A 13,941-nucleotide genomic window follows, 5' to 3' on the forward strand; every position below is an offset into this window, starting at 1 on the left:
ATGTTTATGTTCTTAGATTGGATTCCCAAAATTCTTTTACTATAACAAATATGTGGATACCTTTTAATGTCAAACAGCTGGAAAATCTGCAGTGGGTGAGAAAATGGTAAATATGGTATTTTTTGCTGCTCTGACTATACTGTCGTGTGGCTGACATTACAAAAGGTGATCCATAAGACCTGTGGAGACCATCAGTGAGTTGCTGACTCAGAAGAACCAACAATCTTTACTTTCTCAGCAAATGTTTCTATATTTGAGAGGTGATTAGGCTTAAATCTTATTCAGATGTGATTTGAGTGCCAGTAAGAAACAAGCTTTCCCTCGCTGCAGTAATGGGAGATGGAATTGCAGGAGGCCCAGCTCCTCCTGAGGCTCTAGCTCCTGGTTTACAGGGAACTGCTGCCCCCCAGAGGATAAGCCCAAAAATGAAGGTCTTTATAGGAAACAAGACAGGCTTGCTGGGAGAATGTGCTTTCTCTTCCTAATGCGTACATTTATCCTTTCTTGTCCTTGTTCTTGAGAGTTTCTATATAATTTCAGTTTGCCTAAGAAATTACTAATTCCTTGTATTATCTGGATATGATTTTCTTTTATATGTGAAAGTTCATATGTACTAGGAGGATGTTGGAACCTCAAAAGAGTCTTTCTGAAGACCTTGGCAATAAAAAATTTCTATCCCTAGAAGACTGGTGTGGATAGACCCCAAACCACAGAGAACAAGAGCCTCCCTTCTGTAAGATTAACACCCCAAAATTTTCAGAAAGACTTTCCCTAAGATGTCCAGAGCACGCTCTTCAATACATGTCACCTTGGTATGTGGAATTAAGGTGAATCGAGGCCCTGTGAGCCTCAGGAGAAACTGTAACAATAACTCAAAGAATGCAGGGTACCCAGATTTGTTTTTATTGTAGTAACCTACAATAAAACTTTTCATTGTATAAACCTATCTTGAGGCAGAACAAACCTTTAGAAGCAGGTTTTATCAGATGAAATCAAACCTTCTTGGGCCTCCCTGATGGTGCAAGGGGTTAAGCACAGCACTGTGAAGATGTCCGCAGCCTCTGCAGCACGAGTTCTATCCCCAGCCTACCAGGGAACTACCCACATGCACAGCAGACCTTTCCTGTCTGCTGCTCAGCTCAGCAGTGTATTTCAGTCCGTCTGCCTATTCCGCTCCCTGCTGTCTCTGGTGAATCCTCTCACCCTCACCCCCTGCCGCACCTCTGGCCTGTACCCCAGTTCTTGTATGCATAAATAAACAAATCTTAAAAAAAAAATCAACCCTCCTTGTCATGCGAGAGCCCTCCTCTTTCCTTTACACCCCAGGTACCTCTCCAGTTCCTTAGCTGTGGATGTAAACCCATGTTGTGTCTCTGTAGGGTAAATGATTCTCAGGCTTTTCTGCCCTCCGACCATTATAATTGCCCTGCCTCACGGGTCACCTGCAGTTGTTACATTGTTGTAAGCTGTCTTGTTTACTTCTGTGGGCCAATGGAGGAGTATTGAGATAGTGGCCATGAGAAGAAGCAGCAGCAGAGAGTAAGGGAGAAAGAAAGCTAGAAGAGAGAGAGAGAAGCCCAGAAGGAAGACTTGCAGGGGGCTTGGAGGCCTTTGGGCCTCCTGGCCCCCACAGCACCCCTGCCTGCCGTTTACCTATTTGCCACACTACATGTAAAAGCTCAATGAAAGCCTGAGAAAGCCACGGAGGGCTCCAGGATGCCTCTTTTAGCAGTCTGGTCTGCTGGGATCATAGAAACCAGCTCCGTCCCTGCCCTGCCCAGGCCTGTGTGGTGTGTGGATGGCTTGTGGACAAAGCAGTGGACCTAAGCAGCTATGTTTCTGTTGTGTGTGTGTGTGTTTTAATCTAGAGAAAGAACTGCTCAGGAAGAACACGTGAGTTTTGCTATTACGGCAGTAACTACATTATTGACTTAACCAGTCAGATGGTAAAGCAGAAGGTAACTTGATTAACAGCTAAGCTATGGGCAGAAAAATGCGGAACTAGGTTTGGCAAAGCTTTCATTCTTGGGGGCTGGTTTCACTAAGTATACAACCAGAAGAATTATGTGAGGATGGACGTATTGACAGAAATGAGCAAAGTGATTGTGACACAAAGGATGCAGATGTCCCAGTGTGAGAACCTTCACATTAAAGGAACCCACAGATAGTTCATAACATTGAAATCACAGAGGGAGCAAGTCCTGCTCCCTTGAGAGCTGGGGGTCTATGTAAATGAGCTGGCAGACTTTCAGGGAATTAGAAGCAGAAAAATTGTAAAAGAAATAGATTGGTTCAGAGATTATTTTGTGCCTTGTATAAGTTCCTTTATCATTTAAAGTGTGATTTCTTGGTGGTTCTCATTCTTAGGAAGTTACTGGTCAAGGAATAATATCTAAATTACTGTCTCTTTAGTTGAAAGACATAAACACTTGTAAGTTTCATTTACTAAACTATAAAAAATTTTTTATCCTTCTCCCATGTTTACAATGACTAAAAATAAAAGGAAAAAAAGAGGCGAGGATAGGAAGGATTTTCCAGAGGCTGGAAAACCAAAGTGACTCCATGTGGTATGGAACCAAACTTAGACCTGTTACCAGTAATTGTCCCACCCTGGGAATTCAGCCGATTTCCCCATTGTTTTTTCATGTGTATTAACTTATGCTGATGATCTATACACGACTCTATTAATCCTATTAGAACAGATGCATGTGACCTGTCCACCAGACATCCTCACACAAGAGAGATCACACATAGTAAGCAGAGGTGGAGCAGGGATAGGGTTCTGCCTCCAACCAAACTCCTGTCCACCAGTTCCGGGGTGGAGGACCTCTATACACAAATTGTCGTGACTAAACAAGTGTGATTAATGTGTGTGCCTCCTTCATTCTTCGGACACAAATTACCTTCTCAGTTTGGCGGTTCTTATTTGTTCCCACAGTTGCACAAAGACCAAAACCTGGACAAGACAAGGAAGAACTCTAACTCTGTTTTTCACTCACCTACTCACTCCTCCACTTTCTATATAGAGTCTTATTCTTAGGATTCAGTTCTTCCATGTCTTAGTCATTTTAACTGTTCTTATTTCATGTTCACTTTCAGATAGTGTTTCTATGATCTGAAGCTCATGGCCCCTGAATCCTACTATTTGTTTTGAGTACTGACACTTACACATGGTGAATTGTTTCCATGTACATTTTGATTATGAGCTCATCGGCAGCAGGGCTTGCTTTTTCCTGAGAGAATCCATTGTGCCTGAATGAAAAAGGGTTCTGGCAGATCCATTTCTCTCTTCTGCCAAGAGTCTTGGGATGTCACTGTGCTTGGACAATTAAGTTCTCAGCTTAGAGTTTTGGGGAATTTCATTGGTAAAATAAATTCAAACTTTGAATATGAAGATGTTAGCAGTGGGGGAAGCTGGGTGAGGAATTTAATCAAGAACTCTGCATGCCGTCTTTGCAACTTTTCTGCAAAGCTGGAATGATTACAAAATAGATTTTTTTTTTTTAATTGAACTAAGCCACTGGTAAAACCAAGAAGCCACTACTAATCCCAGGTGGGCCTTTAAGTACCATAGAATCAACTTGTATCTTACTTTGACCTGTTTTTACTTCCTTTTTCTTTTTGGGTATCTGCAGATATCAATTTTCCTTTATATGGATATAAAATAATTTTTGTTGTATTTGAGCTAACTTCTGGGAGTTATTGCAGGTAGATTTTCAGATCATATTAATCGACTACACATGGAACTTTAACTCCCCATTTACTCTTTCACCCACACAAATCAAGCTCTCATCCCTAGCACTGAAACTGCTCCTCTGAACTTGACTAATACCATCCATCTTGCAAACCCAGCGGTGGTTCTTGGTATCACAGGAACAATCTTTCATTAGCATTTGAACAGTTGAGCGTGCCTTCCTTAAAACTCTTTATTCTCTTGGTCTGGCCCACTCTTTTTCTCCTTCTTCACTGGCCTCTCCTCAGACTTCTTTGCGCACACTTACTCCTTCGCTGAACTTAGTTGTTGTCAGTCTGATCCCTAGTTTTCATATACATACACTCCCTTCCAAGATGAGACCAACTAGTTTGGTGATTTTGAATGACAGACATGCCAGTGACTCCCAAACTGAAGTCTGACAACCTGATTTCTACCCTCTCTTTCATGGTCACCAGACTCATGTATACAACTGTTTACTATTGGTAGAAATCCCTATTTGATGCCAAACTTAATGTGATCCAATCCAAAGTCTTGACTTGGGGCCAACAGTAACAGAATAGATTGTCCAGTAGATGCCTATGACAGGACGGCCAGGCCTGGTGATGCTAAGGCAAATAGAGCAGAAAATTAAATCCCTGTGGGTATTCGCAGGCCTTTTCCAAGTCTAACAACAAGATGATAAAACCACCAAAATTCAGTTGTACCTTCTTTAGGGCCCTCATCCAGAGACCTACTATTTCAATGTCTTTGGAGAATAAACCTCTAGACTACCTGGAGTGAAGGAGAGAACATCGGGTAAGAGCAGGACTTTGGACATCTTTTTTCCTCATTTAATTTCACATTTCTTCTCATTACTTTGGCTGGGAAAGAAAAGAGTCATGAGTGTTTGGAGCCTCACTATTCCATTGTCTTGCAGACAGAATTGGGATCCAAGTTCTAATTTTAAGTTCAACATCTGAATCACAGTCAGAGGAGGTGGAACACTGCTGCTGAGAGCTGGGGGGCTGCAAGGAGAAAAGCAGGAGCAGGCATGGACACATTCTTAGTGTGTTCATAAACCAGTGTTCCCATCTGGGTACTGGATATCCTCCAAAGATCACATGTGGGGGCCACAGTAGCTCCCCAAAAGGAGTTTGGGCAGCACAGGCCTGGGGTTAGCTCTTGGAGCAGGGAAGGTCAGTCACATCTGCAACAGGGAGGACCTGAGAAGAGATTTTGTTCTCCCATCAGTATCCCACAATCCCGTGAAGGGCCTCTCCATAAGCATAACCAGAGTTCACTCTTTGGTCTCTGGTTGGCCTCAGGAATAGTCCAATACAAACCATACAAATTCATGAACATTTGGAGACATTGTTGACACTCTTGTTTATGCCCCTGTGCCTGAGTCCCTGGGCAATTGTTATTCACTTTGTGTGATTCTTCCTTCCCTCTTCACTCTGGATTCCCTGGTTATTCTAGGATATCATTGACTAGCCTGGGGACTTTTCTGATCCCTGTGTTTCTTTTTTCTTCCTTTGCTTTCTGGGGATTTCCTGCAAATTTTTGTGTGAAGTGCCTCTCCATTTTTATTTTAGTTTTCTCTGTAACCACAGGGTCTAAACCAGGTTGGGCAGGGAGCTGGTACTAACTCTTCCCTGCTGGATTCAGCAGTCTGGAGGTGCCCAAGTGTGGAAATATGTTTGTTCCACTATGCTCTGGCAATTTCTAATTTGTTTTTTGAAAGATTTTCAATGAGTGTTCATATTTTAGTTTCACATGCCCATGTCAAATGTACATGATGCCACCAATCCCTGAGTTTTGTAGTTGGTTTACACCATAAATGGAGTTGCTTCTCAGCTCCCCCTATTCCCAGTTCAGGATTAGGCTTTCTACTGTTTGCTAACTTTGTCATCATTTCACCGTTGGTTTCCAATTTAAGAAGCTTTGTGGGCTGTTGTCTCCCTTCCAATTTTCTTGAGTACTTAAGTCTTTTTAACAGGACTTTGTGCCATTATTTCAGTGTGCTTTCAATAGAGGACAGAGGTTAAATTTCAACCTTCCAACTTTAACCAAAAATAAAGACTTTAATATAAGGGGACAAAAATCCCCATTTGAGTGGGGAGCAAAGATGGAGGCCTCACACCCATAAGAGCGTAAAGAATCTAACCAGATCCACAAACTATTCAGAGGTGTCTGGGAAGCTTTGAAAGTCCAGCTCATGCTAGCTAGCCTAAGGAATTGCCCAGGGAACCCTCATCCTTAGTTCACTCAAGCAAGGGAGAGGAATCTTAGCATTCCAACCCCTTTCAGGTTCAAGGGTCAACACTACAATCCAATGTCCTCTACTTTGTTACCTCCAGGAGCTAAGGTAACTGCAGAGAAGAAAAGCAGCCAAAATTAGAAGACAGGGACCCCAAAAGAAAGTTTAATAATTGTACCTCAACCTGTCCCTTGCTGAAGGATTGGTGATTCCCCACTGTCCACAAATATATGTCTATCTTTTTTTACTCTTATTTTAATCTTTATTTTCTCAAAAGTTGCACAGTGGGGAAAGAAAAGAAAAGAAAAAATAACACACATAAATAATAGAAAAGAAAAAAATTAAGTTGCGCAGTAATTATAGAGTAAAACATTTTATTAATTCTATGTGGCATATACTTGGATAAGCATAGAAGAAGTATGAATACCAGGCTATCAACAATTCTTTTCACCAAGGAATGACCTGGAAGGGAAGGGAGTTTCAGTCTTTATACTTCTGATTGTTTGAATTTGTTACAATCAGTTTAGGTTATTTTAAAAAGGTAAAAATAACTAAGATATGAAGTAAATCACCATAAATATGCATGATCCCCTTTGGCTCACACTGAGCTAATTTCCTATCATTAGCTTCATTCTCCTGGGGCTGAGTCATGCACAGAGCTGTGGGTGTTTGCTCCATATATCTCTATGTTATCAGAGAAATTTTGATCCAATTAATCTTAATTCATATAGAAATGCACTCTGACTATTTTTTAACCATCAAATCAACTAAATGAGGTTCCCACAGTACCATCTAGTCCAGAAAGATTTAATCTGTTAGAATCACCATTTTATTTTGCTTGCATAAATTTATTTGCCTGCACAGCCAGCAAAGAGACAGCTAAACACAAGATCTGAAGTTTTTAAATCAATTAACAAAAGAGACATCAGGTTCATTAACAGTTTAAGTGAACAAATTTGTTTCTGTTACAAACATAGTCTGTAGATTAAAGAAACACTACGTAGTTGTATGTGTTTTCCAATAAAAGGAAGATTCAATGTGAACAACCCAGGAAAAACACCTCCGAAAATATTCTGTAACTTTTGTTGAATGTAATTATAAATATATATATATATATATATAAAATAACTAAATAAGACTTTTTTTCCATGATTCTGGTGTCATTCCTGATACCAGGTTGGACATATTCTTGATTTCTTAACCTTAATGTGGATTATGTATAGTCTAATACTTTGAAATTTTCATGTACTTGACATAATAGATCTCTCACCTCCAAAGGTTATTAAATTACTTTGTAACCTACATATTGTCAGATTCCAGATCAGGCCACCTCAAGATGTGCCAAAGTAGCATATTGATTATTTTGAACTAAGGAATCAATCAACAAATGAATGATACTCTAAATCTTTCTTTCCTAGAATAGGAATTTTCTCTAAATCTCTATCTCTCAGTTTCCCCTGAAAGGTAACTCCTACACAGAGATAGAGATCCCCTTTTTGTTAGGGGTGGGGGGAAAGCTTTATAAACAGTTTTGCTTGGCTCGCAAATTAGTTGTCCAATCCAAAACTTTCAAGAATTTTTTTTTCCTGTCTTTTCTTCACAGATTTATTATTTCTTTGCCTAAAAAGCTGTACAAGTTGCCTGTTTTGGTCATTTACTAGGTTCCACATCTTATGTACTTTCCTGTGCAGGAAGTTCAATTTGCCTTTTCCCTTTGCAAATCTATCTTGTGTCAATTTATAGCCAAAGGGATCCAAGAAAGTCAGGGTGAGATCAGTGAAAATGTCCCCTACATTAGCTTACTTTGTTTAGATCAAGGCTAAATATAAAGTTTTAAATTTACCTTTTGAAAGAATATTAAAGGAAAATAAAAATGAAAGTCTCAGAAAGAGGGCACTGCCCTGCCACTGTCTTCTCCCTTCAGATAAGACTTGAAGACTTGAAACATTTCCTCAACAGTCTCAGGGTCTCAGGGCATACCAGAAAGTTACACGTGCCTGTAACTTTTTTTTAATGCATAGAAGAACTGGGGTGCGGGCCAGGGGTCTGGGGGGTGAGAGGATTCACCAGAGACAGAGTGGGAAACAGAACAGGAAGATTGACTGAAATACACTGCTGAGGGGAGCAGCAGGCGACACAGGAGAGGTCTGCTGCGCCATGTGGGTTGGCTCCCTGGCTGAGGATCGAACTTGTGTTGCAGTGGCTGCAGATAGCTTCATAGTGCTGAGTCTTAACTCCTTGCACCACCAGGGAGGCCCAAATTAAAGATCTTGAGGTAGACAGAGTAGTCTTAATTAAGACTATGTGGACCTAATAATTATCTTTGTGGACCTAATAAGACAGAAGGAGGATTAGTGTGAGGTAAGAGAAAGAGATGTGACCATAATGGAAGCAGAGGTCAGAGTGATATGGCCACAAGCCAAGAAATATGGGCAGCTTCTAGAAGCTAAAAACGACAGAGAACAGATTCCTCCTTAGAACCTCCAGAAGGAATACAACTCTGCTGACCCATTTTGAGTTTCTGATCTCTAAAACTGTGTTGTTTTATTTATTTATTTTTTTTTTAAAGATTTATTTTTATTTATTTATACAAGCACTGGGTACAGTCAGAATCGCGTGAGGGTGAGAGAATTCACCAGAGCCAGAGCAGGGAGCAGAGCAGGCAGAAGGACCGAAGCACACTGCTGAGGGGAGCAGCGGGGCAGGAGAGGTCTGCGCACCATGTGGGACCCTCCTCCGGTGGCCGGGGAGCAGCCGGGGATCGAACCGGCGCTGCAGAGGCCGCGGGCAGCTTCTCAACCCAGCGCTCAACCGCTGCGCCACCGGGGAAGCCCAAAAACTGTGTTGTTTTAAACTATTACATTTGTTGTACCTCGTAGAAATGAATAAGGCACCAAAGCATTGGACTTAAATATACAAGTTCTGTGATGGGGTGTGTAATATGCAGTGTGGTGACCATAGTTAATAATCTGTATTGTATATATTCTTGCATCTCTTAACTATGGGAAAGAGATACATTGCTGGGTGATTTCATTGTTGTAGAGTAGATTCTCACAAGCAAGATGGGAAGCCAACTACATGCCTAGCTCTGTCTGGAGCCTCCCCTGTATCTGTGTCCCTGGTTAACTGAAACATAACTGTGCAGCACAGGTCCATGCCTGAGAGTTTCTGAGAAAGTAGATCTCAGAAGTTCTCAATCACAAGGAAAAAATATTTATGTGTGATGATGAATGTTAACTAGACTTACTGTGATGATCATTTTGCGATATATACAACTATCAAATCAGTATGTTGTATACCTGAAACTAATATAATATGTAAATTACACCTCAATAAAAAAGTATTCATCTTCCTGTTGTGGGAGATACAAATATGCATAAAACATATTCCCTTCTCTCAGGAGGTTTACTTTAAAAGCTGTTTAAAAGATTTAGAAAAGATGAAACACATATACTAACCTACAAGCCAGAAAAGGAGACAAAACGAAACCAGAACAAACCCTAGAAATCTGACTATAGAACTGAGGCTAGCAGAAGGGGAGGTGGGGGCTTCTCCAAGGGGAGAAGGGTCCCAAGGACTATGGTGGAAGACTATAGTGCCCTGATGGTGGCTTGCTGGGATGACTTGCATTTGCAGAGGCGTGAGCCTATCCCCTAAAACATAGACAGTGCTGTGAATCAACATTACTTCAACACACATAAAAAAATAAAATAAACTATAAGCTAGAATATAATGAATATCATAAGAGAGGTACAATAGAATGGTTATGGGAATCCAAAGGAAAGAAATCACTACATTTTTAGGGTAATTAAGAAGGGTACAAGGAACAGGAGACTTTTTGAGCTGATCCTAAGAGAATAAGCAAACTTTAAGAGGTAACAGAATGCAAAAATGTAGCTTAATTTTTACAAATTAAATCACAGAATAAATCATTTTTAAGTAAGCCTATTATGGTCATTTGAGAAAGGAAATATTTCTATAATTATAAGGTAATCACACTCCAACATATATTTTGTTTTCAGCAAGACATGGTGAGATTTGCTTGTATTCCAAGAATGACACTTTTTATCTGTTAGCTCACTGGAGCTGCCATCACAGAACATCACGGACTGAATGGCTTCAACAGAAATGTATTTTCTCAGTGTTTAGAATGCTGAAGGCATTTACAGGTTTGGTTTTTTCTGAGGCCTCTCCTTGCCTTGCAGGCAGCTAGTTGTGTTCTAACTGTGTCCTCACAGGGCCTCTCCCCATGCATGTGCCCCCCACCCCCCAGTGTCTCTTCCTCTTCTTTAAGGACCCCAGTATTACTGGATTAGAGCCCCACCCTCATCACCTCATTTAATCTTATCAGTTCTTTAAAGGTCCTATTTATCTCAGAGACATCCTGCAGGGGAGGTCGAGGAAGAGGGATCAGAGGGAGGGAGGGAGGAGCACAGGGGACTGAGGTGATGGTGCACGGGTGCATTGGTGAAGGGAACTCTATGGGGACTACACCTGAGGGGGTAAGGGGAAGCAAATATTGTTTAAAAATGAACAATGATGTAAAAAACAAAGGGAAAAAAGGTCCTATTTACAAATACAGTCAGACTGGGAATTGGGGCTTCAACATATGAATTTTGGGCAAACAATTCTGTCCATATATTATAATTATTAAAAAGTTTAGTACTTTAAGTATACAGTACAAAAAAATATAAACTTAATAATAGTATATTGGGTAAAACATCAGAGCTTTCTTCTCTCTCATTTATGCATTCCCTCTAAAGGAAATCATTTTCTTTCCAGAAATGGTCAAATTGTTATATATAAGAGAACTTGTTTCCTCTCCCTCTCTACACCAATGCCTGAGGGAAGGCCATGTGGGGACACATGGAAGGCTGCCATCTGCCACCTAAGGAGAGTGCTTGCACCGGACACAAACCCTGCTGGCACCCTGATCTTGGTCACTCAGTCTCCAAAACTGTAAGAAATAAATTCTTGTTGTTTAAACCACCCAGCATTTGTTTGTAGCAACATGGTTCTTCACGGTTGTAGCAACTATTGTTGTAGAGCAACCCCGATACAAAACGGGGTGCCTGACTGTGGGTCCTCACCCGCGCGCTTAAAAGGACTTATCAATGCTCTACTGCAGGCACACGTGAAAGGTTAATAAAAGGTTTATTTACAAGGGAAGGGGAAATGAGGAAATGTGGAGAAAAGTGGGAGACAAAGTTTTAAATGAGTCCTACCCAATCTGCTGATCAGGAATCCCAAAATGGCGCTCTCAGTGTTGGCCGCCAGCCAGGAGCGGTGAAGCCAGGAGGCAAGCGATCTCCAGCCAGAGAGAGAGAGACCCCCAAGGCCCACGTGTTTGGATTTTTATATCCAACCTGGCTGCCCCACTCCACCCTCAGGTCCCAGCCACCTTCCCTTTGGTGGTGACGGGATTTGTCTTTCCCAATGTCTTGATGGCTTTGGTCTGGAGTGGGAGTGGGGTCCACAAAGCCTGTATGGGATTAACTCAGGACATCATTTCCCCCTAACACTATGACAACATGGTTCTCTAAAAAAACTATGCATATACTGATCCATCTTGAACATAAATAGGGTCTGACTCAATAGAATGTTCTTCAATGAGTATTTTCCATTTACAATGTATCTTGGTGCACATAGATCAAGTAATGTTGTCACCGTTGTTTTCCAGTGCTATTTTAAACACCAGAATGCAATCCATTATACCATGTTATCCTAAAATTCTTTCAATTTTTAATTAAATCTTTAATTTTTAACCTGAGACAGTTGTAGATTCACATGCAATTTTAAAAAGTAATACAAAGAGATCTCAGGTACACTTTCCTCAGTTTCCCCCAAAGGTAACATGTTGGAAAAAGCACAGGACAATATCATACTGATAGTGTCAACATATAAACAGTTCCCTCACCGCAGGCTCTCTTTTGTCGCCCTTCATAGTCACACGCACTTTTTTCTTGTCCCACCCCTCTTTAACCCCTGACAACCACTAATCTATTTTCCATTCCTATAATTTTGTCTTTTCAAGAATGTTCTGTAAATAGAATCTTACACTATGTAACCTTTGAGATTGGTTCTTTTCACTCAGTATAATAGTTAAGAGATTGTTCCAGATGGTGTGCATATGAATTAGCAGAAATTTCCATTTTTTTTTTTTTCAACTGAGCAGCATAGATGTTGTACATCTCAACCATTCATCCATTGAATTGTTTTTAGGTTTTGGCTGAATCTGGTTCATCCAATATCATCCAGCTCCAACATACCACCTAAATTCAAACCCAACAAGTAAAATTGTATACCTAAGGGGCATGTGTGGGGAAGTCAATGCCACGACTGTTCTAGCCACCGAAGTTTGCCCCCTGGGTGTAACTTCAATAAGGTGATTGGAAGGATCTGAGGATTTCAGTGAAACTGATCACTCATAACAAATAGGCTATCCTGGTGGTACCTTCAGGCAGTACCTTCTGCCCTCATGGACTAAGTCCTCAAGAAACTGCCATATGACAGAAAGAATCAGAGAAATACTAGGCACAGTGGAAAGATCCCTTATGAAATTGCTAGCATTGTCAGGCAGATAAGACATTAATCTTTAACTAGAGAACTCTCTGGAACCATGAAAGAGATCTTGGGAATGTTTGATCTGTGGGCTGCAATGTTGATAATGTTGATGGCTGACACCCTCATGACATCAGCAGTGGTGGGTGGAACACCCCGTTCTTAAGAACTGCAAAGGAAAATATTTCAATAAAGGCTCATTTGACTGACCTCCCTGGTGACCTAGGGGTTAAGTCTCAGCACTGTCACATGTTCAGCCTGAATTCGATTCCTGGCCAGGAAAGTTAACCAGGTGGCACAGCAGACCTCTCCTGTCTCTCCCACTGCTCCCCTCAGCAGTATATTTTATTCAGTAGATCCGCCTGTTCTGCTCCCCACTCTGTCTCTGGTGAATCCTCACCCCCCCAACACACACATACCTCTGGCCTACACCCCAGTTTTTCTATGCAGAAAAAGGACTTATTTGACAATTGGAAATTAGTAAATAAAAGTGAAAGTGACTCCAGAAATTTCTCTAGACACTTTCACCATCTGAGGACACAGTGAGAAGTCAGCAGTTTGCTACCCTTTCCCACAACCTGACCAGGCTGGCACTGATATTGGACTTGCAACCTCCAGAACTGTGAGAAATAAATTTCTGTTGTTTGTAAACAACCCAGTCTGTGGTATCTTGTTATAGTCACAGAAGTACAGATTAGGTGGACTCAGTGAGCACAGAAGTAGGATTGGTGGGTCATGTGCTAATTCTGTTTAATTTTTTGAAGGATCACCATTTCATTCCCCACAGTGGCTGCACCATTTCAGATTCCCAGCAACATAGTAAAACAGTTTCAATTTCTCTCACCCTGGTCAATACTTGATATTTTCTGTTGGGTTTTGTTTGTTTCACTTTGTTTTTATAATGCTATCTCAGTGGGTGTGAAGTGGTATCTCCTTTTGGTTTTGATTTGCATTTCACTAATGTCTAGTGGATAGTGAGTATTTTTTTCATGTGCTTATCAGATCTTATTTCAATCTTTTGGCTGGCTTTTTTTGGACACTACTCTGGCACAACTTTCTACCTCTCTAATACCAGAGGTGCTAGAAGTCCAAGTTCCTCATTTTGGGGTGATACCTGAGGGGGTGTTCCTTGATACTGCAGGACCAGAGTGGGACTTTCAGCACTGACAGGGTCTCCACTGACACAGCCATGAGTGACCTAATTGATGTCCTGATTTTCCATTGGGCCTCTGTCACCACACCAGTGGTAGGGAAGACTGCCTTTGTTCCTGCCAGAGGGAGGTGAGACAGGCTTCCCTGCAGTGTCCTCTGATACCATGGTGTTGGTGCTGGTGTTGGGGATGTTGGTGTCCCTCATTTCTTACTGGGGCCTTTGTCATGTGGATATGGATGGGACCATGGTTTCCTCTATGGCTTTTGGTTGAAA

The sequence above is a fragment of the Talpa occidentalis genome, unplaced genomic scaffold, assembly GCF_014898055.3.
Source record: "Talpa occidentalis isolate TD23 unplaced genomic scaffold, MPIMG_talOcc4v2.1 talOcc4.4, whole genome shotgun sequence".
NCBI lineage: Eukaryota > Metazoa > Chordata > Mammalia > Eulipotyphla > Talpidae > Talpa > Talpa occidentalis.